Below are 20,531 nucleotides of genomic sequence, written 5' to 3'. Positions count from 1 at the left end.
CCCATAGCCGCAGCTGCAGGTGTATAAAATCTAGCACCTAGCCATGCAGTCTACCTTTAAAAACATTTGTGAAAGAATGGGTCTTTTTAAAGAGCTAGAATGGAAATTGCAAGCAACGAGGCCCTCTCGCTCAATATCAGTGTCTGACCTCACAAATGCTATTCTGGATGTATGGGCACAACTTCACACAGGCACACACCAAACTCTTGCAGAAAGCCTTCCCAGAAGAGTGGAAACTCTGTATTTGGAAAAGGGATTGTTCCTTAGGATGAAGCCTTTTTGGGCACAACTTCACACAGGCACACACCAAACTCTTGCAGAAAGCCTTCCCAGAAGAGACACACAAACTGTATTTCTATGGTCAGATTTCACACAATCTATTTAAATAGCAATCGGAAGAAACATCCAGTAAAGAATGCGTTTGAGCACTATTCCAGAGCTAAAACATGCCTCGAGTCTGTTCAAGCAGCACAGTAAGCAAACACCCCAGATGGGACTTGAACCCACAATCCCTGGCTTAGGAGGCCAGTGCCTTATCCATTAGGCCACTGGGGCTAATAGATTAGCTTGCGACTATGTTACTCAGTTTTCTGGTTCCATTTGCATTCCAGATGGAAAACAATCTTAACCATGTGCTTGATTTCCTTACACAAGAGCAAGGAGTTTATAGGAGTCTTGGTTTTGATCCCTTAGTCCATGACATATTTTAATACTGATGATGGAAATCTCATTGGGTTGCCAGAACCCTTGAACAATAAAGAATTCTGCTGCATTTCCCCTTCAAACATGTTAATATATCATGACGGGACCGGAGAGACATTGCTTTCCTTCTGCCGTTCTAAAACACAAATAAGTCACATGAACAATGCTCCAGGTGAGGCTTGAACTCACAACCTCGGCATTGCTCAACAGTTACTGCTTTATAAGTACCGCGCGCTGACCGATTGCGCCACTGGAGCACTTGGGGCTTTTCAAGGAGACCAATATATCAGGCAATTATCGGGCACAAACGAAACGTTCCCAATAATTGTCTGATCGTCAGTGGAGATGAGGGCCGCATTTACATGCAGCATTCACCTCTTCTGTATAGTGACGAGTGATCGATACAGCGACGGCTTGTCTCCATAAAAAATCATGGTTCCTGGGCAGCAGAAGGCTGCTGTGGAAAAACGTTGATTTTGGGTTACGGGAGAAAAACACCCTCACCCGATGAACGAGTGTTTGCTCGTTCATTGGGTGATCGGCGCCAGCTAATTATAAAGGAACAAACGCTTATACAAACGCTCATCCCCGACAATGGGTCTGACTATGGGTCCATGTAAAAGGACCTTAAGTAAGGCGTGTCTAAGTTGCATCAATTATCAAAATCTGTAACCAAGTCAGCGGTCAGTGAAGATTATCTGATTTATAGCATCCTACTAGCCACCTACTTTCCTCTTATTGATGCGCTATATGGACAAAAGCATTTGGACACACCTCAATCACTGAATTCAGGTGTTTCATTGAGTCCCATAGCCGCAGCTGCAGGTGTATAAAATCTAGCACCTAGCCATGCAGTCTACCTTTACAAACATTTGTGAAAGAATGGGTCCTTTTAAAGAGCTAGAATGGAAATTGCAAGCAACGAGGCCCTCTCGCTCAATATCAGTGTCTGACCTCACAAATGCTATTCTGGATGTATGGGCACAACTTCACACAGGCACACACCAAACTCTTGCAGAAAGCCTTCCCAGAAGAGTGGAAACTCTGTATTTGGAAAAGGGATTGTTCCTTAGGATGAAGCCTTTTTGGGCACAACTTCACATAGGCACACACCAAACTCTTGCAGAAAGCCTTCCCAGAAGAGTGGAAACTCTGTATTTGGAAAAGGGATTGTTCCTTAGGATGAAGCCTTTTTGGGACACACAAACTGTATTTCTATGGTCAGATTTCACACAATCTATTTAAATAGCAATCGGAAGAAACATCCAGTAAAGAATGCATTTGAGCACTATTCCAGAGCTAAAACATGCCTCGAGTCTGTTCAAGCAGCACAGTAAGCAAACACCCCAGATGGGACTTGAACCCACAATCCCTGGCTTAGGAGGCCAGTGCCTTATCCATTAGGCCACTGGGGCTAATAGATTAGCTTGCGACTATGTTACTCAGTTTTCTGGTGCCATTTGCATTCCAGATGGAAAACAATCTTAACCATGTGCTTGATTTCCTTACACAAGAGCAAGGAGTTTATAGGAGTCTTGGTTTTGATCACTTAGTCCATGACATATTTTAATACTGATTATGGAAATCTCATTGGGTTGCCAGAACCCTTGAACAATAAAGAATTCTGCTGCATTTCCCCTTCAAACATGTTAATATATCATGACGGGACCGGAGAGACATTGCTTTCCTTCTGCCGTTCTAAAACACAAATAAGTCACATGAACAATGCTCCAGGTGAGGCTTGAACTCACAACCTCGGCATTGCTCAACAGTTACTGCTTTATAAGTACCACGCGCTGACCAATTGCGCCACTGGAGCACTTGGGGCTTTTCAAGGAGACCAATATATCAGGCAATTATCGGGCACAAACGAAACGTTCCCAATAATTGTCTGATCGTCAGCGGAGATGAGGGCCGCATTTACATGCAGCATTCACCTCTTCTGTATAGTGACGAGTGATCGATACAGCGACGGCTTGTCTCCATAAAAAATCATGGTTCCTGGGCAGCAGAAGGCTGCTGTGGAAAAACGTTGATTTTGGGTTCCGGGAGAAAGACACCCTCACCCGATGAACAAGTGTTTGCTCGTTCATTGGGTGATCGGCGCCAGCTAATTATAAGGAACAAACGCTTATACAAACGCTCATCCCCGACAATGGGTCTGACTATGGGTCCATGTAAAAGGACCTTAAGTGAGGCGTGTCTAAGTTGCATCAATTATCAAAATCTGTAACCAAGTCAGCGGTCAGTGAAGATTATCTGATTTATAGCATCCTACTAGCCACCTACTTTCCTCTTATTGATGCGCTATATGGACAAAAGCATTTGGACACACCTCAATCACTGAATTCAGGTGTTTCATTGAGTCCCATAGCCGCAGCTGCAGGTGTATAAAATCTAGCACCTAGCCATGCAGTCTACCTTTACAAACATTTGTGAAAGAATGGGTCCTTTTAAAGAGCTAGAATGGAAATTGCAAGCAACGAGGCCCTCTCGCTCAATATCAGTGTCTGACCTCACAAATGCTATTCTGGATGTATGGGCACAACTTCACACAGGCACACACCAAACTCTTGCAGAAAGCCTTCCCAGAAGAGTGGAAACTCTGTATTTGGAAAAGGGATTGTTCCTTAGGATGAAGCCTTTTTGGGCACAACTTCACACAGGCACACACCAAACTCTTGCAGAAAGCCTTCCCAGAAGAGTGGAAACTCTGTATTTGGAAAAGGGATTGTTCCTTAGGATGAAGCCTTTTTGGGCACAACTTCACACAGGCACACACCAAACTCTTGCAGAAAGCCTTCCCAGAAGAGTGGAAACTCTGTATTTGGAAAAGGGATTGTTCCTTAGGATGAAGCCTTTTTGGGACACACAAACTGTATTTCTATGGTCAGATTTCACACAATCTATTTAAATAGCAATCGGAAGAAACATCCAGTAAAGAATGCATTTGAGCACTATTCCAGAGCTAAACCATGCCTCGAGTCTGTTCAAGCAGCACGGTAAGCAAACACCCCAGATGGGACTTAAACCCACAATCCCTGGCTTAGGAGGCCAGTGCCTTATCCATTAGGCCACTGGGGCTAATAGATTAGCTTGTGACTATGTTACTCAGTTTTCTGGTTCCATTTGCATTCCAGATGGAAAACAATCTTAACCATGTGCTTGATTTCCTTACACAAGAGCAAGGAGTTTATAGGAGTCTTGGTTTTGATCCCTTAGTCCATGACATATTTTAATACTGATGATGGAAATCTCATTGGGTTGCCAGAACCCTTGAACAATAAAGAATTCTGCTGCATTTCCCCTTCAAACATGTTAATATATCATGACGGGACCGGAGAGACATTGCTTTCCTTCTGCCGTTCTAAAACACAAATAAGTCACATAAACAATGCTCCAGGTGAGGCTTGAACTCACAACCTCGGCATTGCTCAACAGTTACTGCTTTATAAGTACCGCGCGCTGACCGATTGCGCCACTGGAGCACTTGGGGCTTTTCGAGGAGACCAATATATCAGGCAATTATCGGGCACAAACGAAACGTTCCCAATAATTGTCTGATCGTCAGCGGAGATGAGGGCCGCATTTACATGCAGCATTCACCTCTTCTGTATAGTGACGAGTGATCGATACAGCGACGACTTGTCTCCATAAAAAATCATGGTTCCTGGGCAGCAGAAGGCTGCTGTGGAAAAACGTTGATTTTGGGTTCCGGGAGAAAGACACCCTCACCAGATGAACGAGTGTTTGCTCGTTCATTGGGTGATCGGCGCCAGCTAATTATGAGGAACAAACGCTTATACAAACGCTCATCCCCGACAATGGGTCTGACTATGGGTCCATGTAAAAGGACCTTAAGTGAGGCGTGTCTAAGTTGCATCAATTATCAAAATCTGTAACCAAGTCAGCGGTCAGTAAAGATTATCTGATTTATAGCATCCTACTAGCCACCTACTTTCCTCTTATTGATGCGCTATATGGACAAAAGCATTTGGACACACCTCAATCACTGAATTCAGGTGTTTCATTGAGTCCCATAGCCGCAGCTGCAGGTGTATAAAATCTAGCACCTAGCCATGCAGTCTACCTTTACAAACATTTGTGAAAGAATGGGTCCTTTTAAAGAGCTAGAATGGAAATTGCAAGCAACGAGGCCCTCTCGCTCAATATCAGTGTCTGACCTCACAAATGCTATTCTGGATGTATGGGCACAACTTCACACAGGCACACACCAAACTCTTGCAGAAAGCCTTCCCAGAAGAGTGGAAACTCTGTATTTGGAAAAGGGATTGTTCCTTAGGATGAAGCCTTTTTGGGCACAACTTCACACAGGCACACACCAAACTCTTGCAGAAAGCCTTCCCAGAAGAGTGGAAACTCTGTATTTGGAAAAGGGATTGTTCCTTAGGATGAAGCCTTTTTGGGACACACAAACTGTATTTCTATGGTCAGATTTCACACAATCTATTTAAATAGCAATCGGAAGAAACATCCAGTAAAGAATGCGTTTGAGCACTATTCCAGAGCTAAAACATGCCTCGAGTCTGTTCAAGCAGCACGGCAAGCAAACTCCCCAGATGGGACTTGAACCCACAATCCCTGGCTTAGGAGGCCAGTGCCTTATCCATTAGGCCACTGGGGCTAATAGATAAGCTTGCGACTATGGTACTCAGTTTTCTGGTTCCATTTGCATTCCAGATGGAAAATAATCTTAACCATGTGCTTGATTTCCTTACACAAGAGAAAGGAGTTTATAGGAGTCTTGGTTTTGATCCCTTAGTCCATGACATATTTTAATACTGATGATGGAAATCTCATTGGGTTGCCAGAACCCTTGAACAATAAAGAATTCTGCTGCATTTCCCCTTCAAACATGTTAATATATCATGACGGGACCGGAGAGACATTGCTTTCCTTCTGCCGTTCTAAAACACAAATAAGTCACATAAACAATGCTCCAGGTGAGGCTTGAACTCACAACCTCGGCATTGCTCAACAGTTACTGTTTTATAAGTACCGCGCGCTGACCGATTGCGCCACTGGAGCACATGGGGCTTTTTAAGGAGACCAATATATCAGGCAATTATCGGGCACAAACGAAACGTTCCCAATAATTGTCTGATCGTCAGCGGAGATGAGGGCCGCATTTACATGCAGCATTCACCTCTTCTGTATAGTGACGAGTGATCGATACAGCGACGGCTTGTCTCCATAAAAAATCATGGTTCCTGGGCAGCAGAAGGCTGCTGTGGAAAAACGTTGATTTTGGTTCCGGGAGAAAAACACCCTCACCCGATGAACGAGTGTTTGCTCGTTCATTGGGTGATCGGCGCCAGCTAATTATGAGGAACAAACGCTTATACAAACGCTCATCCCCGACAATGGGTCTGACTATGGGTCCATGTAAAAGGACCTTAAGTGAGGCGTGTCTAAGTTGCATCAATTATCAAAATCTGTAACCAAGTCAGCGGTCAGTGAAGATTATCTGATTTATAGCATCCTACTAGCCACCTACTTTCCTCTTATTGATGCGCTATATGGACAAAAGCATTTGGACACACCTCAATCACTGAATTCAGGTGTTTCATTGAGTCCCATAGCCGCAGCTGCAGGTGTATAAAATCTAGCACCTAGCCATGCAGTCTACCTTTACAAACATTTGTGAAAGAATGGGTCCTTTTAAAGAGCTAGAATGGAAATTGCAAGCAACGAGGCCCTCTCGCTCAATATCAGTGTCTGACCTCACAAATGCTATTCTGGATGTATGGGCACAACTTCACACAGGCACACACCAAACTCTTGCAGAAAGCCTTCCCAGAAGAGTGGAAACTCTGTATTTGGAAAAGGGATTGTTCCTTAGGATGAAGCCTTTTTGGGCACAACTTCACACAGGCACACACCAAACTCTTGCAGAAAGCCTTCCCAGAAGAGTGGAAACTCTGTATTTGGAAAAGGGATTGTTCCTTAGGATGAAGCCTTTTTGGGCACAACTTCACACAGGCACACACCAAACTCTTGCAGAAAGCCTTCCCAGAAAAGTGGAAACTCTGTATTTGGAAAAGGGATTGTTCCTTAGGATGAAGCCTTTTTGGGACACACAAACTGTATTTCTATGGTCAGATTTCACACAATCTATTTAAATAGCAATCGGAAGAAACATCCAGTAAAGAATGCGTTTGAGCACTATTCCAGAGCTAAAACATGCCTCGAGTCTGTTCAAGCAGCACGGTAAGCAAACACCCCAGATGGGACTTGAACCCACAATCCCTGGCTTAGGAGGCCAGTGCCTTATCCATTAGGCCACTGGGGCTAATAGATTAGCTTGCGACTATGTTACTCAGTTTTCTGGTTCCATTTGCATTCCAGATGGAAAATAATCTTAACCATGTGCTTGATTTCCTTACACAAGAGAAAGGAGTTTATAGGAGTCTTGGTTTTGATCCCTTAGTCCATGACATATTTTAATACTGATGATGGAAATCTCATTGGGTTGCCAGAACCCTTGAACAATAAAGAATTCTGCTGCATTTCCCCTTCAAACATGTTAATATATCATGACGGGACCGGAGAGACATTGCTTTCCTTCTGCCGTTCTAAAACACAAATAAGTCACGTAAACAATGCTCCAGGTGAGGCTTGAACTCACAACCTCGGCATTGCTCAACAGTTACTGTTTTATAAGTACCGCACGCTGACCGATTGCGCCACTGGAGCACATGGGCCTTTTCAAGGAGACCAATATATCAGGCAATTATCGGGCACAAACGAAACGTTCCCAATAATTGTCTGATCGTCAGCGGAGATGAGGGCCGCATTTACATGCAGCATTCACCTCTTCTGTATAGTGACGAGTGATCGATACAGCGACGGCTTGTCTCCATAAAAAATCATGGTTCCTGGGCAGCAGAAGGCTGCTGTGGAAAAACGTTGATTTTGGTTCCGGGAGAAAGACACCCTCACCCGATGAACGAGTGTTTGCTCGTTCATTGGGTGATCGGCGCCAGCTTATTATGAGGAACAAACGCTTATACAAACGCTCATCCCCGACAATGGGTCTGACTATGGGTCCATGTAAAAGGACCTTAAGTGAGGCGTGTCTAAGTTGCATCAATTATCAAAATCTGTAACCAAGTCAGCGGTCAGTGAAGATTATCTGATTTATAGCATCCTACTAGCCACCTACTTTCCTCTTATTGATGCGCTATATGGACAAAAGCATTTGGACACACCTCAATCACTGAATTCAGGTGTTTCATTGAGTCCCATAGCCGCAGCTGCAGGTGTATAAAATCTAGCACCTAGCCATGCAGTCTACCTTTACAAACATTTGTGAAAGAATGGGTCCTTTTAAAGAGCTAGAATGGAAATTGCAAGCAACGAGGCCCTCTCGCTCAATATCAGTGTCTGACCTCACAAATGCTATTCTGGATGTATGGGCACAACTTCACACAGGCACACACCAAACTCTTGCAGAAAGCCTTCCCAGAAGAGTGGAAACTCTGTATTTGGAAAAGGGATTGTTCCTTAGGATGAAGCCTTTTTGGGCACAACTTCACACAGGCACACACCAAACTCTTGCAGAAAGCCTTCCCAGAAGAGTGGAAACTCTGTATTTGGAAAAGGGATTGTTCCTTAGGATGAAGCCTTTTTGGGCACAACTTCACACAGGCACACACCAAACTCTTGCAGAAAGCCTTCCCAGAAAAGTGGAAACTCTGTATTTGGAAAAGGGATTGTTCCTTAGGATGAAGCCTTTTTGGGACACACAAACTGTATTTCTATGGTCAGATTTCACACAATCTATTTAAATAGCAATCGGAAGAAACATCCAGTAAAGAATGCATTTGAGCACTATTCCAGAGCTAAAACATGCCTCGAGTCTGTTCAAGCAGCACGGTAAACAAACACCCCAGATGGGACTTGAACCCACAATCCCTGGCTTAGGAGGCCAGTGCCTTATCCATTAGGCCACTGGGGCTAATAGATTAGCTTGTGACTATGTTACTCAGTTTTCTGGTTCCATTTGCATTCCAGATGGAAAACAATCTTAACCATGTGCTTGATTTCCTTACACAAGAGAAAGGAGTTTATAGGAGTCTTGGTTTTGATCCCTTAGTCCATGACATATTTTAATACTGATGATGGAAATCTCATTGGGTTGCCAGAACCCTTGAACAATAAAGAATTCTGCTGCATTTCCCCTTCAAACATGTTAATATATCATGACGGGACCGGAGAGACATTGCTTTCCTTCTGCCGTTCTAAAACACAAATAAGTCACGTAAACAATGCTCCAGGTGAGGCTTGAACTCACAACCTCGGCATTGCTCAACAGTTACTGCTTTATAAGTACCGCGCGCTGACCGATTGCGCCACTGGAGCACTTGGGGCTTTTCAAGGAGACCAATATATCAGGCAATTATCGGGCACAAACGAAACGTTCCCAATAATTGTCTGATCGTCGGCGGAGATGAGGGCCGCATTTGCATGCAGCATTCACCTCTTCTGTATAGTGACGAGTGATCGATACAGCGACGGCTTGTCTCCATAAAAAATCATGGTTCCTGGGCAGCAGAAGGCTGCTGTGGAAAAACGTTGATTTTGGGTTCCGGGAGAAAAACACCCTCACCCAATGAACGAGTGTTTGCTCGTTCATTGGGTGATCGGCGCCAGCTAATTATAAAGGAACAAACGCTTATGCAAACGCTCATCCCCGACAATGGGTCTAACTATGGGTCCATGTAAAAGGACCTTAAGTGAGGCGTGTCTAAGTTGCATCAATTATCAAAATCTGTAACCAAGTCAGCGGTCAGTGAAGATTATCTGATTTATAGCATCCTACTAGCCACCTACTTTCCTCTTATTGATGCGCTATATGGACAAAAGCATTTGGACACACCTCAATCACTGAATTCAGGTGTTTCATTGAGTCCCATAGCCGCAGCTGCAGGTGTATAAAATCTAGCACCTAGCCATGCAGTCTACCTTTACAAACATTTGTGAAAGAATGGGTCCTTTTAAAGAGCTAGAATGGAAATTGCAAGCAACGAGGCCCTCCTCTCGCTCAATATCAGTGTCTGACCTCACAAATGCTATTCTGGATGTATGGGCACAACTTCACACAGGCACACACCAAACTCTTGCAGAAAGCCTTCCCAGAAGAGTGGAAACTCTGTATTTGGAAAAGGGATTGTTCCTTAGGATGAAGCCTTTTTGGGCACAACTTCACACAGGCACACACCAAACTCTTGCAGAAAGCCTTCCCAGAAGAGTGGAAACTCTGTATTTGGAAAAGGGATTGTTCCTTAGGATGAAGCCTTTTTGGGCACAACTTCACACAGGCACACACCAAACTCTTGCAGAAAGCCTTCCCAGAAAAGTGGAAACTCTGTATTTGGAAAAGGGATTGTTCCTTAGGATGAAGCCTTTTTGGGACACACAAACTGTATTTCTATGGTCAGATTTCACACAATCTATTTAAATAGCAATCGGAAGAAACATCCAGTAAAGAATGCATTTGAGCACTATTCCAGAGCTAAAACATGCCTTGAGTCTGTTCAAGAAGCACGGTAAGCAAACACCCCAGATGGGACTTGAACCCACAATCCCTGGCTTAGGAGGCCAGTGCCTTATCCATTAGGCCACTGGGGCTAATAGATTAGCTTGCGACTATGTTACTCAGTTTTCTGGTTCCATTTGCATTCCAGATGGAAAACAATCTTAACCATGTGCTTGCTTTCCTTACACAAGAGCAAGGAGTTTATAGGAGTCTTGGTTTTGATCCCTTAGTCCATGACATATTTTAATACTGATGATGGAAATCTCATTGGGTTGCCAGAACCCTTGAACAATAAAGAATTCTGCTGCATTTCCCCTTCAAACATGTTAATATATCATGACGGGACCGGAGAGACATTGCTTTCCTTCTGCCGTTCTAAAACACAAATAAGTCACGTAAACAATGCTCCAGGTGAGGCTTGAACTCACAACCTCGGCATTGCTCAACAGTTACTGCTTTATAAGTACCGCGCGCTGACCGATTGCGCCACTGGAGCACTTGGGGCTTTTCAAGGAGACCAATATATCAGGCAATTATCGGGCACAAACGAAACGTTCCCAATAATTGTCTGATCGTCAGCGGAGATGAGGGCCGCATTTACATGCAGCATTCACCTCTTCTGTATAGTGACGAGTGATCGATACAGCGACGGCTTGTCTCCATAAAAAATCATGGTTCCTGGGCAGCAGAAGGCTGCTGTGGAAAAACGTTGATTTTGGTTCCGGGAGAAAAACACCCTCACCCGATGAACGAGTGTTTGCTCGTTCATTGGGTGATCGGCGCCAGCTAATTATGAGGAACACACGCTTATACAAACGCTCATCCCCGACAATGGGTCTGACTATGGGTCCATGTAAAAGGACCTTAAGTGAGGCGTGTCTAAGTTGCATCAATTATCAAAATCTGTAACCAAGTCAGCGGTCAGTGAAGATTATCTGATTTATAGCATCCTACTAGCCACCTACTTTCCTCTTATTGATGCGCTATATGGACAAAAGCATTTGGACACACCTCAATCACTGAATTCAGGTGTTTCATTGAGTCCCATAGCCGCAGCTGAAGGTGTATAAAATCTAGCACCTAGCCATGCAGTCTACCTTTACAAACATTTGTGAAAGAATGGGTCCTTTTAAAGAGCTAGAATGGAAATTGCAAGCAACGAGGCCCTCTCGCTCAATATCAGTGTCTGACCTCACAAATGCTATTCTGGATGTATGGGCACAACTTCACACAGGCACACACCAAACTCTTGCAGAAAGCCTTCCCAGAAGAGTGGAAACTCTGTATTTGGAAAAGGGATTGTTCCTTAGGATGAAGCCTTTTTGGGCACAACTTCACACAGGCACACACCAAACTCTTGCAGAAAGCCTTCCCAGAAGAGTGGAAACTCTGTATTTGGAAAAGGGATTGTTCCTTAGGATGAAGCCTTTTTGGGACACACAAACTGTATTTCTATGGTCAGATTTCACACAATCTATTTAAATAGCAATCGGAAGAAACATCCAGTAAAGAATGCATTTGAGCACTATTCCAGAGCTAAAACATGCCTTGTGTCTGTTCAAGCAGCACGGTAAGCAAACACCCCAGATGGGACTTGAACCCACAATCCCTGGCTTAGGAGGCCAGTGCCTTATCCATTAGGCCACTGGGGCTAATAGATTAGCTTGCGACTATGTTACTCAGTTTTCTGGTTCCATTTGCATTCCAGATGGAAAACAATATTAACCATGTGCTTGATTTCCTTACACAAGAGAAAGGAGTTTATAGGAGTCTTGGTTTTGATCCCTTAGTCCATGACATATTTTAATACTGATGATGGAAATCTCATTGGGTTGCCAGAACCCTTGAACAATAAAGAATTCTGCTGCATTTCCCCTTCAAACATGTTAATATATCATGACGGGACCGGAGAGACATTGCTTTCCTTCTGCCGTTCTAAAACACAAATAAGTCACGTAAACAATGCTCCAGGTGAGGCTTGAACTCACAACCTCGGCATTGCTCAACAGTTACTGCTTTATAAGTACCGTGCGCTGACCGATTGCGCCACTGGAGCACTTGGGGTTTTTCAAGGAGACCAATATATCAGGCAATTATCGGGCACAAACGAAACGTTACCAATAATTGTCTGATCGTCAGCGGAGATGAGGGCCGCATTTACATGCAGCATTCACCTCTTCTGTATAGTGACGAGTGATCGATACAGCGACGGCTTGTCTCCATAAAAAATCATGGTTCCTGGGCAGCAGAAGGCTGCTGTGGAAAAACGTTGATTTTGGGTTCCGGGAGAAAGACACCCTCACACGATGAACGAGTGTTTTCTCGTTCATTGGGTGATCGGCACCAGCTAATTATAAATGAACAAACGCTTATACAAACGCTCATCCCCGACAATGGGTCTGACTATGGGTCCATGTAAAAGGACCTTAAGTGAGGCGTGTCTAAGTTGCATCAATTATCAAAATCTGTAACCAAGTCAGCGGTCAGTGAAGATTATCTGATTTATAGCATCCTACTAGCCACCTACTTTCCTCTTATTGATGCGCTATATGGACAAAAGCATTTGGACACACCTCAATCACTGAATTCAGGTGTTTCATTGAGTCCCATAGCCGCAGATGCAGGTGTATAAAATCTAGCACCTAGCCATGCAGTCTACCTTTACAAACATTTGTGAAAGAATGGGTCCTTTTAAAGAGCTAGAATGGAAATTGCAAGCAACGAGGCCCTCTCGCTCAATATCAGTGTCTGACCTCACAAATGCTATTCTGGATGTATGGGCACAACTTCACACAGGCACACACCAAACTCTTGCAGAAAGCCTTCCCAGAAGAGTGGAAACTCTGTATTTGGAAAAGGGATTGTTCCTTAGGATGAAGCCTTTTTGGGCACAACTTCACACAGGCACACACCAAACTCTTGCAGAAAGCCTTCCCAGAAGAGTGGAAACTCTGTATTTGGAAAAGGGATTGTTCCTTAGGATGAAGCCTTTTTGGGCACAACTTCACACAGGCACACACCAAACTCTTGCAGAAAGCCTTCCCAGAAAAGTGGAAACTCTGTATTTGGAAAAGGGATTGTTCCTTAGGATGAAGCCTTTTTGGGACACACAAACTGTATTTCTATGGTCAGATTTCACACAATCTATTTAAATAGCAATCGGAAGAAACATCCAGTAAAGAATGCATTTGAGCACTATTCCAGAGCTAAAACATGCCTCGAGTCTGTTCAAGCAGCACGGTAAACAAACACCCCAGATGGGACTTGAACCCACAATCCCTGGCTTAGGAGGCCAGTGCCTTATCCATTAGGCCACTGGGGCTAATAGATTAGCTTGTGACTATGTTACTCAGTTTTCTGGTTCCATTTGCATTCCAGATGGAAAACAATCTTAACCATGTGCTTGATTTCCTTACACAAGAGAAAGGAGTTTATAGGAGTCTTGGTTTTGATCCCTTAGTCCATGACATATTTTAATACTGATGATGGAAATCTCATTGGGTTGCCAGAACCCTTGAACAATAAAGAATTCTGCTGCATTTCCCCTTCAAACATGTTAATATATCATGACGGGACCGGAGAGACATTGCTTTCCTTCTGCCGTTCTAAAACACAAATAAGTCACGTAAACAATGCTCCAGGTGAGGCTTGAACTCACAACCTCGGCATTGCTCAACAGTTACTGCTTTATAAGTACCGCGCGCTGACCGATTGCGCCACTGGAGCACTTGGGGCTTTTCAAGGAGACCAATATATCAGGCAATTATCGGGCACAAACGAAACGTTCCCAATAATTGTCTGATCGTCAGCGGAGATGAGGGCCGCATTTACATGCAGCATTCACCTCTTCTGTATAGTGACGAGTGATCGATACAGCGACGGCTTGTCTCCATAAAAAATCATGGTTCCTGGGCAGCAGAAGGCTGCTGTGGAAAAACGTTGATTTTGGTTCCGGGAGAAAGACACCCTCACCCGATGAACGAGTGTTTGCTCGTTCATTGGGTGATCGGCGCCAGCTAATTATGAGGAACAAACGCTTATACAAACGCTCATCCCCGACAATGGGTCTGACTATTGGTCCATGTAAAAGGACCTTAAGTGAGGCGTGTCTAAGTTGCATCAATTATCAAAATCTGTAACCAAGTCAGCGGTCAGTGAAGATTATCTGATTTATAGCATCCTACTAGCCACCTACTTTCCTCTTATTGATGCGCTATATGGACAAAAGCATTTGGACACACCTCAATCACTGAATTCAGGTGTTTCATTGAGTCCCATAGCCGCAGCTGCAGGTGTATAAAATCTAGCACCTAGCCATGCAGTCTACCTTTACAAACATTTGTGAAAGAATGGGTCCTTTTAAAGAGCTAGAATGGAAATTGCAAGCAACGAGGCCCTCTCGCTCAATATCAGTGTCTGACCTCACTAATGCTATTCTGGATGTATGGGCACAACTTCACACAGGCACACACCAAACTCTTGCAGAAAGCCTTCCCAGAAGAGTGGAAACTCTGTATTTGGAAAAGGGATTGTTCCTTAGGATGAAGCCTTTTTGGGACACACAAACTGTATTTCTATGGTCAGATTTCACACAATCTATTTAAATAGCAATCGGAAGAAACATCCAGTAAAGAATGCGTTTGAGCACTATTCCAGAGCTAAAACATGCCTCGAGTCTGTTCAAGCAGCACAGTAAGCAAACACCCCAGATGGGACTTGAACCCACAATCCCTGGCTTAGGAGGCCAGTGCCTTATCCATTAGGCCACTGGGGCGAATAGATTAGCTTGTGACTATGTTACTCAGTTTTCTGGTTCCATTTGCATTCCAGATGGAAAACAATCTTAACAATGTGCTTGATTTCCTTACACAAGAGAAAGGAGTTTCTAGGAGTCTTGGTTTTGATCCCTTAGTCCATGACATATTTTAATACTGATGATGGAAATCTCATTGGGTTGCCAGAACCCTTGAACAATAAAGAATTCTGCTGTATTTCCCCTTCAAACATGTTAATATATCATGACGGGACCGGAGAGACATTGCTTTCCTTCTGCCGTTCTAAAACACAAATAAGTCACGTAAACAATGCTCCAGGTGAGGCTTGAACTCACAACCTCGGCATTGCTCAACAGTTACTGCTTTATAAGTACCGCGCGCTGACCGATTGCGCCACTGGAGCACTTGGGGCTTTTCAAGGAGACCAATATATCAGGCAATCATCGGGCACAAACGAAACGTTCCCAATAATTGTCTGATCGTCAGCGGAGATGAGGGCCGCATTTACATGCAGCATTCACCTCTTCTGTATAGTGACGAGTGATCGATACAGCGACGGCTTGTCTCCATAAAAAATCATGGTTCCTGGGCAGCAGAAGGCTACTGTGGAAAAACGTTGATTTTGGGTTCCGGGAGAAAGACACCCTCACCCGATGAACGAGTGTTTGCTCGTTCATTGGGTGATCGGCGCCAGCTAATTATAAAGGAACAAACGCTTATACAAACGCTCATCCCCGACAATGGGTCTGACTATGGGTCCATGTAAAAGGACCTTAAGTGAGGCGTGTCTAAGTTGCATCAATTATCAAAATCTGTAACCAAGTCAGCGGTCAGTGAAGATTATCTGATTTATAGCAACCTACTAGCCACCTACTTTCCTCTTATTGATGCGCTATATGGACAAAAGCATTTGGACACACCTCAATCACTGAATTCAGGTGTTTCATTGAGTGCCATAGCCGCAGCTGCAGGTGTATAAAATCTAGCACCTAGCCATGCAGTCTACCTTTACAAACATTTGTGAAAGAATGGGTCCTTTTAAAGAGCTAGAATGGAAATTGCAAGCAACGAGGCCCTCTCGCTCAATATCAGTGTCTGACCTCACAAATGCTATTCTGGATGTATGGGCACAACTTCACACAGGCACACACCAAACTCTTGCAGAAAGCCTTCCCAGAAGAGTGGAAACTCTGTATTTGGTAAAGGGATTGTTCCTTGGGATGAAGCCTTTTTGGGCACAACTTCACACAGGCACACACCAAACTCTTGCAGAAAGCCTTCCCAGAAGAGTGGAAACTCTATATTTGGAAAAGGGATTGTTCCTTAGGATGAAGCCTTTTTGGGACACACAAACTGTATTTCTATGGTTAGATTTCACACAATCTATTTAAATAGCAATCGGAAGAAACATCCAGTAAAGAATGCATTTGAGCACTATTCCAGAGCTAAAACATGCCTTGTGTCTGTTCAAGCAGCACGGTAAGCAAACACCCCAGATGGGACTTGAACCCACAATCCCTGGCTTAGGAGGCCAGTGCCTTATCCATTAGGCCACTGGGGCTAATAGATTAGCTTGTGACTATGTTACTCAGTTTTCTGGTTCCATTTGCATTCCAGATGGAAAACAATCTTAACCATGTGCTTGCTTTCCTTACACAAGAGCAAGGAGTTTATAGGAGTCTTGGTTTTGATCCCTTAGTCCATGACATATTTTAATACTGATGATGGAAATCTCATTGGGTTGCCAGAACCCTTGAACAATAAAGAATTCTGCTGCATTTCCCCTTCAAACATGTTAATATATCATGATGGGATGGAACAGACATTGCTTTCCTTCTGCCGTTCTAAAACACAAATAAGTCACGTAAACAATGCTCCAGGTGAGGCTTGAACTCACAACCTCGGCATTGCTCAACAGTTACTGCTTTATATGTACCGCTCGCTCACCGATTGCGCCACTGGAGCACTTGGGGCTTTTTAAGGAGACCAATATATCAGGCAATTATCGGGCACAAACGAAACGTTCCCAATAATTGTCTGATCGTCAGCGGAGATGAGGGCCGCATTTACATGCAGCATTCACCTCTTCTGTATAGTGACGAGTGATCGATACAGCGACGGCTTGTCTCCATAAAAAATCATGGTTCCTGGGCAGCAGAAGGCTGCTGTGGAAAAACGTTGATTTTGGGTTCCGGGAGAAAGACACCCTCACCCGATGAACGAGTGTTTGCTCGTTGATTGGGTGATCGGCGCCAGCTAATTATAAAGTAACAAACGCTTATACAAATGCTCATCCCCGACAATGGGTCTGACTATGGGTCCATGTAAAAGGACCTTAAGTGAGGCGTGTCTAAGTTGCATCAATTATCAAAATCTGTAACCAAGTCAGCGGTCAGTGAAGATTATCTGATTTATAGCATCCTACTAGCCACCTACTTTCCTCTTATTGATGCGCTATATGGACAAAAGCATTTGGACACACCTCAATCACTGAATTCAGGTGTTTCATTGAGTCCCATAGCCGCAGCTGCAGGTGTATAAAATCTAGCACCTAGCCATGCAGTCTACCTTTACAAACATTTGTGAAAGAATGGGTCCTTTTAAAGAGCTAGAATGGAAATTGCAAGCAACGAGGCCCTCTCGCTCAATATCAGTGTCTGACCTCACAAATGCTATTCTGGATGTATGGGCACAACTTCACACAGGCACACACCAAACTCTTGCAGAAAGCCTTCCCAGAAGAGTGGAAACTCTGTATTTGGAAAAGGGATTGTTCCTTAGGATGAAGCCTTTTTGGGACACACAAACTGTATTTCTATGGTCAGATTTCACACAATCTATTTAAATAGCAATCGGAAGAAACATCCAGTAAAGAATGCATTTGAGCACTATTCCAGAGCTAAAACATGCCTTGTGTCTGTTCAAGCAGCACGGTAAGCAAACACCCCAGATTGGACTTGAACCCACAATCCCTGGCTTAGGAGGCCAGTGCCTTATCCATTAGGCCACTGGGGCTAATAGATTAGCTTGCGACTATGTTACTCAGTTTTCTGGTTCCATTTGCATTCCAGATGGAAAACAATCTTAACCATGTGCTTGCTTTCCTTACACAAGAGCAAGGAGTTTATAGGAGTCTTGGTTTTGATCCCTTAGTCCATGACATATTTTAATACTGATGATGGAAATCTCATTGGGTTGCCAGAACCCTTGAACAATAAAGAATTCTGCTGCATTTCCCCTTCAAACATGTTAATATATCATGACGGGACCGGAGAGACATTGCTTTCCTTCTGCCGTTCTAAAACACAAATAAGTCACATAAACAATGCTCTAGGTGAGGCTTGAACTCACAACCTCGGCATTGCTCAACAGTTACTGCTTTATAAGTACCGCGCGCTGACCGATTGCGCCACTGGAGCACTTGGGGCTTTTCAAGGAGACCAATATATCAGGCAATTATCGGGCACAAACGAAACGTTCCCAATAATTGTCTGATCGTCAGCGGAGATGAGGGCCGCATTTACATGCAGCATTCACCTCTTCTGTATAGTGACGAGTGATCGATACAGCGACGGCTTGTCTCCATAAAAAATCATGGTTCCTGGGCAGCAGAAGGCTGCTGTGGAAAAACGTTGATTTTGGGTTCCTGGAGAAAGACACCCTCACCCGATGAACGAGTGTTTGCTCGTTGATTGGGTGATCGGCGCCAGCTAATTATAAAGTAACAAACGCTTATACAAACGCTCATCCCCGACAATGGGTCTGACTATGGGTCCATGTAAAAGGACCTTAAGTGAGGCGTGTCTAAGTTGCATCAATTATCAAAATCTGTAACCAAGTCAGCGGTCAGTGAAGATTATCTGATTTATAGCATCCTACTAGCCACCTACTTTCCTCTTATTGATGCGCTATATGGACAAAAGCATTTGGACACACCTCAATCACTGAATTCAGGTGTTTCATTGAGTCCCATAGCCGCAGCTGCAGGTGTATAAAATCTAGCACCTAGCCATGCAGTCTACCTTTACAAACATTTGTGAAAGAATGGGTCCTTTTAAAGAGCTAGAATGGAAATTGCACGCAACGAGGCCCTCTCGCTCAATATCAGTGTCTGACCTCACAAATGCTATTCTGGATGTATGGGCACAACTTCACACAGGCACACACCAAACTCTTGCAGAAAGCCTTCCCAGAAGAGTGGAAACTCTGTATTTGGAAAAGGGATTGTTCCTTAGGATGAAGCCTTTTTGGGCACAACTTCACACAGGCACACACCAAACTCTTGCAGAAAGCCTTCCCAGAAGAGTGGAAACTCTGTATTTGGAAAAGGGATTGTTCCTTAGGATGAAGCCTTTTTGGGCACAACTTCACACAGGCACACACCAAACTCTTGCAGAAAGCCTTCCCAGAAAAGTGGAAACTCTGTATTTGGAAAAGGGATTGTTCCTTAGGATGAAGCCTTTTTGGGACACACTAACTGTATTTCTTTGGTCAGATTTCACACAATCTATTTAAATAGCAATCGGAAGAAACATCCAGTAAAGAATGCATTTGAGCACTATTCCAGAGCTAAAACATGCCTCGAGTCTGTTCAAGCAGCACGGTAAACAAACACCCCAGATGGGACTTGAACCCACAATCCCTGGCTTAGGAGGCCAGTGCCTTATCCATTAGGCCACTGGGGCTAATAGATTAGCTTGTGACTATGTTACTCAGTTTTCTGGTTCCATTTGCATTCCAGATGGAAAACAATCTTAACCATGTGCTTGATTTCCTTACACAAGAGAAAGGAGTTTATAGGAGTCTTGGTTTTGATCCCTTAGTCCATGACATATTTTAATACTGATGATGGAAATCTCATTGGGTTGCCAGAACCCTTGAACAATAAAGAATTCTGCTGCATTTCCCCTTCAAACATGTTAATATATCATGACGGGACCGGAGAGACATTGCTTTCCTTCTGCCGTTCTAAAACACAAATAAGTCACGTAAACAATGCTCCAGGTGAGGCTTGAACTCACAACCTCGGCATTGCTCAACAGTTACTGCTTTATAAGTACCGCGCGCTGACCGATTGCGCCACTGGAGCACTTGGGGCTTTTCAAGGAGACCAATATATCAGGCAATTATCGGGCACAAACGAAACGTTCCCAATAATTGTCTGATCGTCAGCGGAGATGAGGGCCGCATTTACATGCAGCATTCACCTCTTCTGTATAGTGACGAGTGATCGATACAGCGACGGCTTGTCTCCATAAAAAATCATGGTTCCTGGGCAGCAGAAGGCTGCTGTGGAAAAACGTTGATTTTTGGTTCCGGGAGAAAGACACCCTCACCCGATGAACGAGTGTTTGCTCGTTCATTGGGTGATCGGCGCCAGCTAATTATGAGGAACAAACGCTTATACAAACGCTCATCCCCGACAATGGGTCTGACTATTGGTCCATGTAAAAGGACCTTAAGTGAGGCGTGTCTAAGTTGCATCAATTATC

At 44.0% G+C, this 20,531-nt stretch overlaps 24 non-coding genes across 24 annotated transcripts; all 24 read right to left on the bottom strand.

Annotated features, from left to right (window-relative positions):
* Positions 1 to 482: 482 nt before the first annotated feature.
* On the bottom strand, positions 483 to 555 carry TRNAR-CCU. The gene has a single exon. It is a non-coding gene; the product is annotated as a tRNA-Arg (tRNA).
* Positions 556 to 866: 311 nt separating this feature from the next.
* On the bottom strand, positions 867 to 959 carry TRNAI-UAU. Its single transcript is given in 2 exon segments — positions 867 to 902; positions 922 to 959. It is a non-coding gene; the product is annotated as a tRNA-Ile (tRNA).
* A 1,085-nt stretch (positions 960 to 2,044) lies between these two features.
* TRNAR-CCU lies at positions 2,045 to 2,117 on the bottom strand. Its single transcript has one exon. It is a non-coding gene; the product is annotated as a tRNA-Arg (tRNA).
* A 311-nt stretch (positions 2,118 to 2,428) lies between these two features.
* TRNAI-UAU lies at positions 2,429 to 2,521 on the bottom strand. Its single transcript is given in 2 exon segments — positions 2,429 to 2,464; positions 2,484 to 2,521. It is a non-coding gene; the product is annotated as a tRNA-Ile (tRNA).
* A 1,192-nt stretch (positions 2,522 to 3,713) lies between these two features.
* Positions 3,714 to 3,786, bottom strand: TRNAR-CCU. The gene has a single exon. It is a non-coding gene; the product is annotated as a tRNA-Arg (tRNA).
* Positions 3,787 to 4,097: 311 nt separating this feature from the next.
* On the bottom strand, positions 4,098 to 4,190 carry TRNAI-UAU. The gene is given in 2 exon segments: positions 4,098 to 4,133; positions 4,153 to 4,190. It is a non-coding gene; the product is annotated as a tRNA-Ile (tRNA).
* Positions 4,191 to 5,274: 1,084 nt separating this feature from the next.
* TRNAR-CCU lies at positions 5,275 to 5,347 on the bottom strand. The gene has a single exon. It is a non-coding gene; the product is annotated as a tRNA-Arg (tRNA).
* A 311-nt stretch (positions 5,348 to 5,658) lies between these two features.
* On the bottom strand, positions 5,659 to 5,751 carry TRNAI-UAU. Its single transcript is given in 2 exon segments — positions 5,659 to 5,694; positions 5,714 to 5,751. It is a non-coding gene; the product is annotated as a tRNA-Ile (tRNA).
* Positions 5,752 to 6,942: 1,191 nt separating this feature from the next.
* Positions 6,943 to 7,015, bottom strand: TRNAR-CCU. Its single transcript has one exon. It is a non-coding gene; the product is annotated as a tRNA-Arg (tRNA).
* Positions 7,016 to 7,326: 311 nt separating this feature from the next.
* TRNAI-UAU lies at positions 7,327 to 7,419 on the bottom strand. Its single transcript is given in 2 exon segments — positions 7,327 to 7,362; positions 7,382 to 7,419. It is a non-coding gene; the product is annotated as a tRNA-Ile (tRNA).
* Positions 7,420 to 8,610: 1,191 nt separating this feature from the next.
* TRNAR-CCU lies at positions 8,611 to 8,683 on the bottom strand. Its single transcript has one exon. It is a non-coding gene; the product is annotated as a tRNA-Arg (tRNA).
* Positions 8,684 to 8,994: 311 nt separating this feature from the next.
* Positions 8,995 to 9,087, bottom strand: TRNAI-UAU. Its single transcript is given in 2 exon segments — positions 8,995 to 9,030; positions 9,050 to 9,087. It is a non-coding gene; the product is annotated as a tRNA-Ile (tRNA).
* A 1,196-nt stretch (positions 9,088 to 10,283) lies between these two features.
* TRNAR-CCU lies at positions 10,284 to 10,356 on the bottom strand. Its single transcript has one exon. It is a non-coding gene; the product is annotated as a tRNA-Arg (tRNA).
* Positions 10,357 to 10,667: 311 nt separating this feature from the next.
* TRNAI-UAU lies at positions 10,668 to 10,760 on the bottom strand. Its single transcript is given in 2 exon segments — positions 10,668 to 10,703; positions 10,723 to 10,760. It is a non-coding gene; the product is annotated as a tRNA-Ile (tRNA).
* A 1,083-nt stretch (positions 10,761 to 11,843) lies between these two features.
* Positions 11,844 to 11,916, bottom strand: TRNAR-CCU. Its single transcript has one exon. It is a non-coding gene; the product is annotated as a tRNA-Arg (tRNA).
* Positions 11,917 to 12,227: 311 nt separating this feature from the next.
* TRNAI-UAU lies at positions 12,228 to 12,320 on the bottom strand. Its single transcript is given in 2 exon segments — positions 12,228 to 12,263; positions 12,283 to 12,320. It is a non-coding gene; the product is annotated as a tRNA-Ile (tRNA).
* Positions 12,321 to 13,513: 1,193 nt separating this feature from the next.
* TRNAR-CCU lies at positions 13,514 to 13,586 on the bottom strand. The gene has a single exon. It is a non-coding gene; the product is annotated as a tRNA-Arg (tRNA).
* Positions 13,587 to 13,897: 311 nt separating this feature from the next.
* On the bottom strand, positions 13,898 to 13,990 carry TRNAI-UAU. Its single transcript is given in 2 exon segments — positions 13,898 to 13,933; positions 13,953 to 13,990. It is a non-coding gene; the product is annotated as a tRNA-Ile (tRNA).
* A 975-nt stretch (positions 13,991 to 14,965) lies between these two features.
* TRNAR-CCU lies at positions 14,966 to 15,038 on the bottom strand. Its single transcript has one exon. It is a non-coding gene; the product is annotated as a tRNA-Arg (tRNA).
* Positions 15,039 to 15,349: 311 nt separating this feature from the next.
* On the bottom strand, positions 15,350 to 15,442 carry TRNAI-UAU. Its single transcript is given in 2 exon segments — positions 15,350 to 15,385; positions 15,405 to 15,442. It is a non-coding gene; the product is annotated as a tRNA-Ile (tRNA).
* Positions 15,443 to 16,527: 1,085 nt separating this feature from the next.
* On the bottom strand, positions 16,528 to 16,600 carry TRNAR-CCU. Its single transcript has one exon. It is a non-coding gene; the product is annotated as a tRNA-Arg (tRNA).
* A 1,765-nt stretch (positions 16,601 to 18,365) lies between these two features.
* TRNAI-UAU lies at positions 18,366 to 18,458 on the bottom strand. The gene is given in 2 exon segments: positions 18,366 to 18,401; positions 18,421 to 18,458. It is a non-coding gene; the product is annotated as a tRNA-Ile (tRNA).
* A 1,193-nt stretch (positions 18,459 to 19,651) lies between these two features.
* Positions 19,652 to 19,724, bottom strand: TRNAR-CCU. Its single transcript has one exon. It is a non-coding gene; the product is annotated as a tRNA-Arg (tRNA).
* A 311-nt stretch (positions 19,725 to 20,035) lies between these two features.
* TRNAI-UAU lies at positions 20,036 to 20,128 on the bottom strand. Its single transcript is given in 2 exon segments — positions 20,036 to 20,071; positions 20,091 to 20,128. It is a non-coding gene; the product is annotated as a tRNA-Ile (tRNA).
* Positions 20,129 to 20,531: the final 403 nt, after the last annotated feature.

This window comes from Bufo bufo, chromosome 1, assembly GCF_905171765.1.
Source record: "Bufo bufo chromosome 1, aBufBuf1.1, whole genome shotgun sequence".
In the NCBI taxonomy this organism is placed as follows: Eukaryota; Metazoa; Chordata; class Amphibia; order Anura; family Bufonidae; genus Bufo; species Bufo bufo.
The sequence above is the reverse complement of the archived record's forward strand: the minus strand, read 5'-3'. Positions and strand labels throughout refer to the sequence as shown.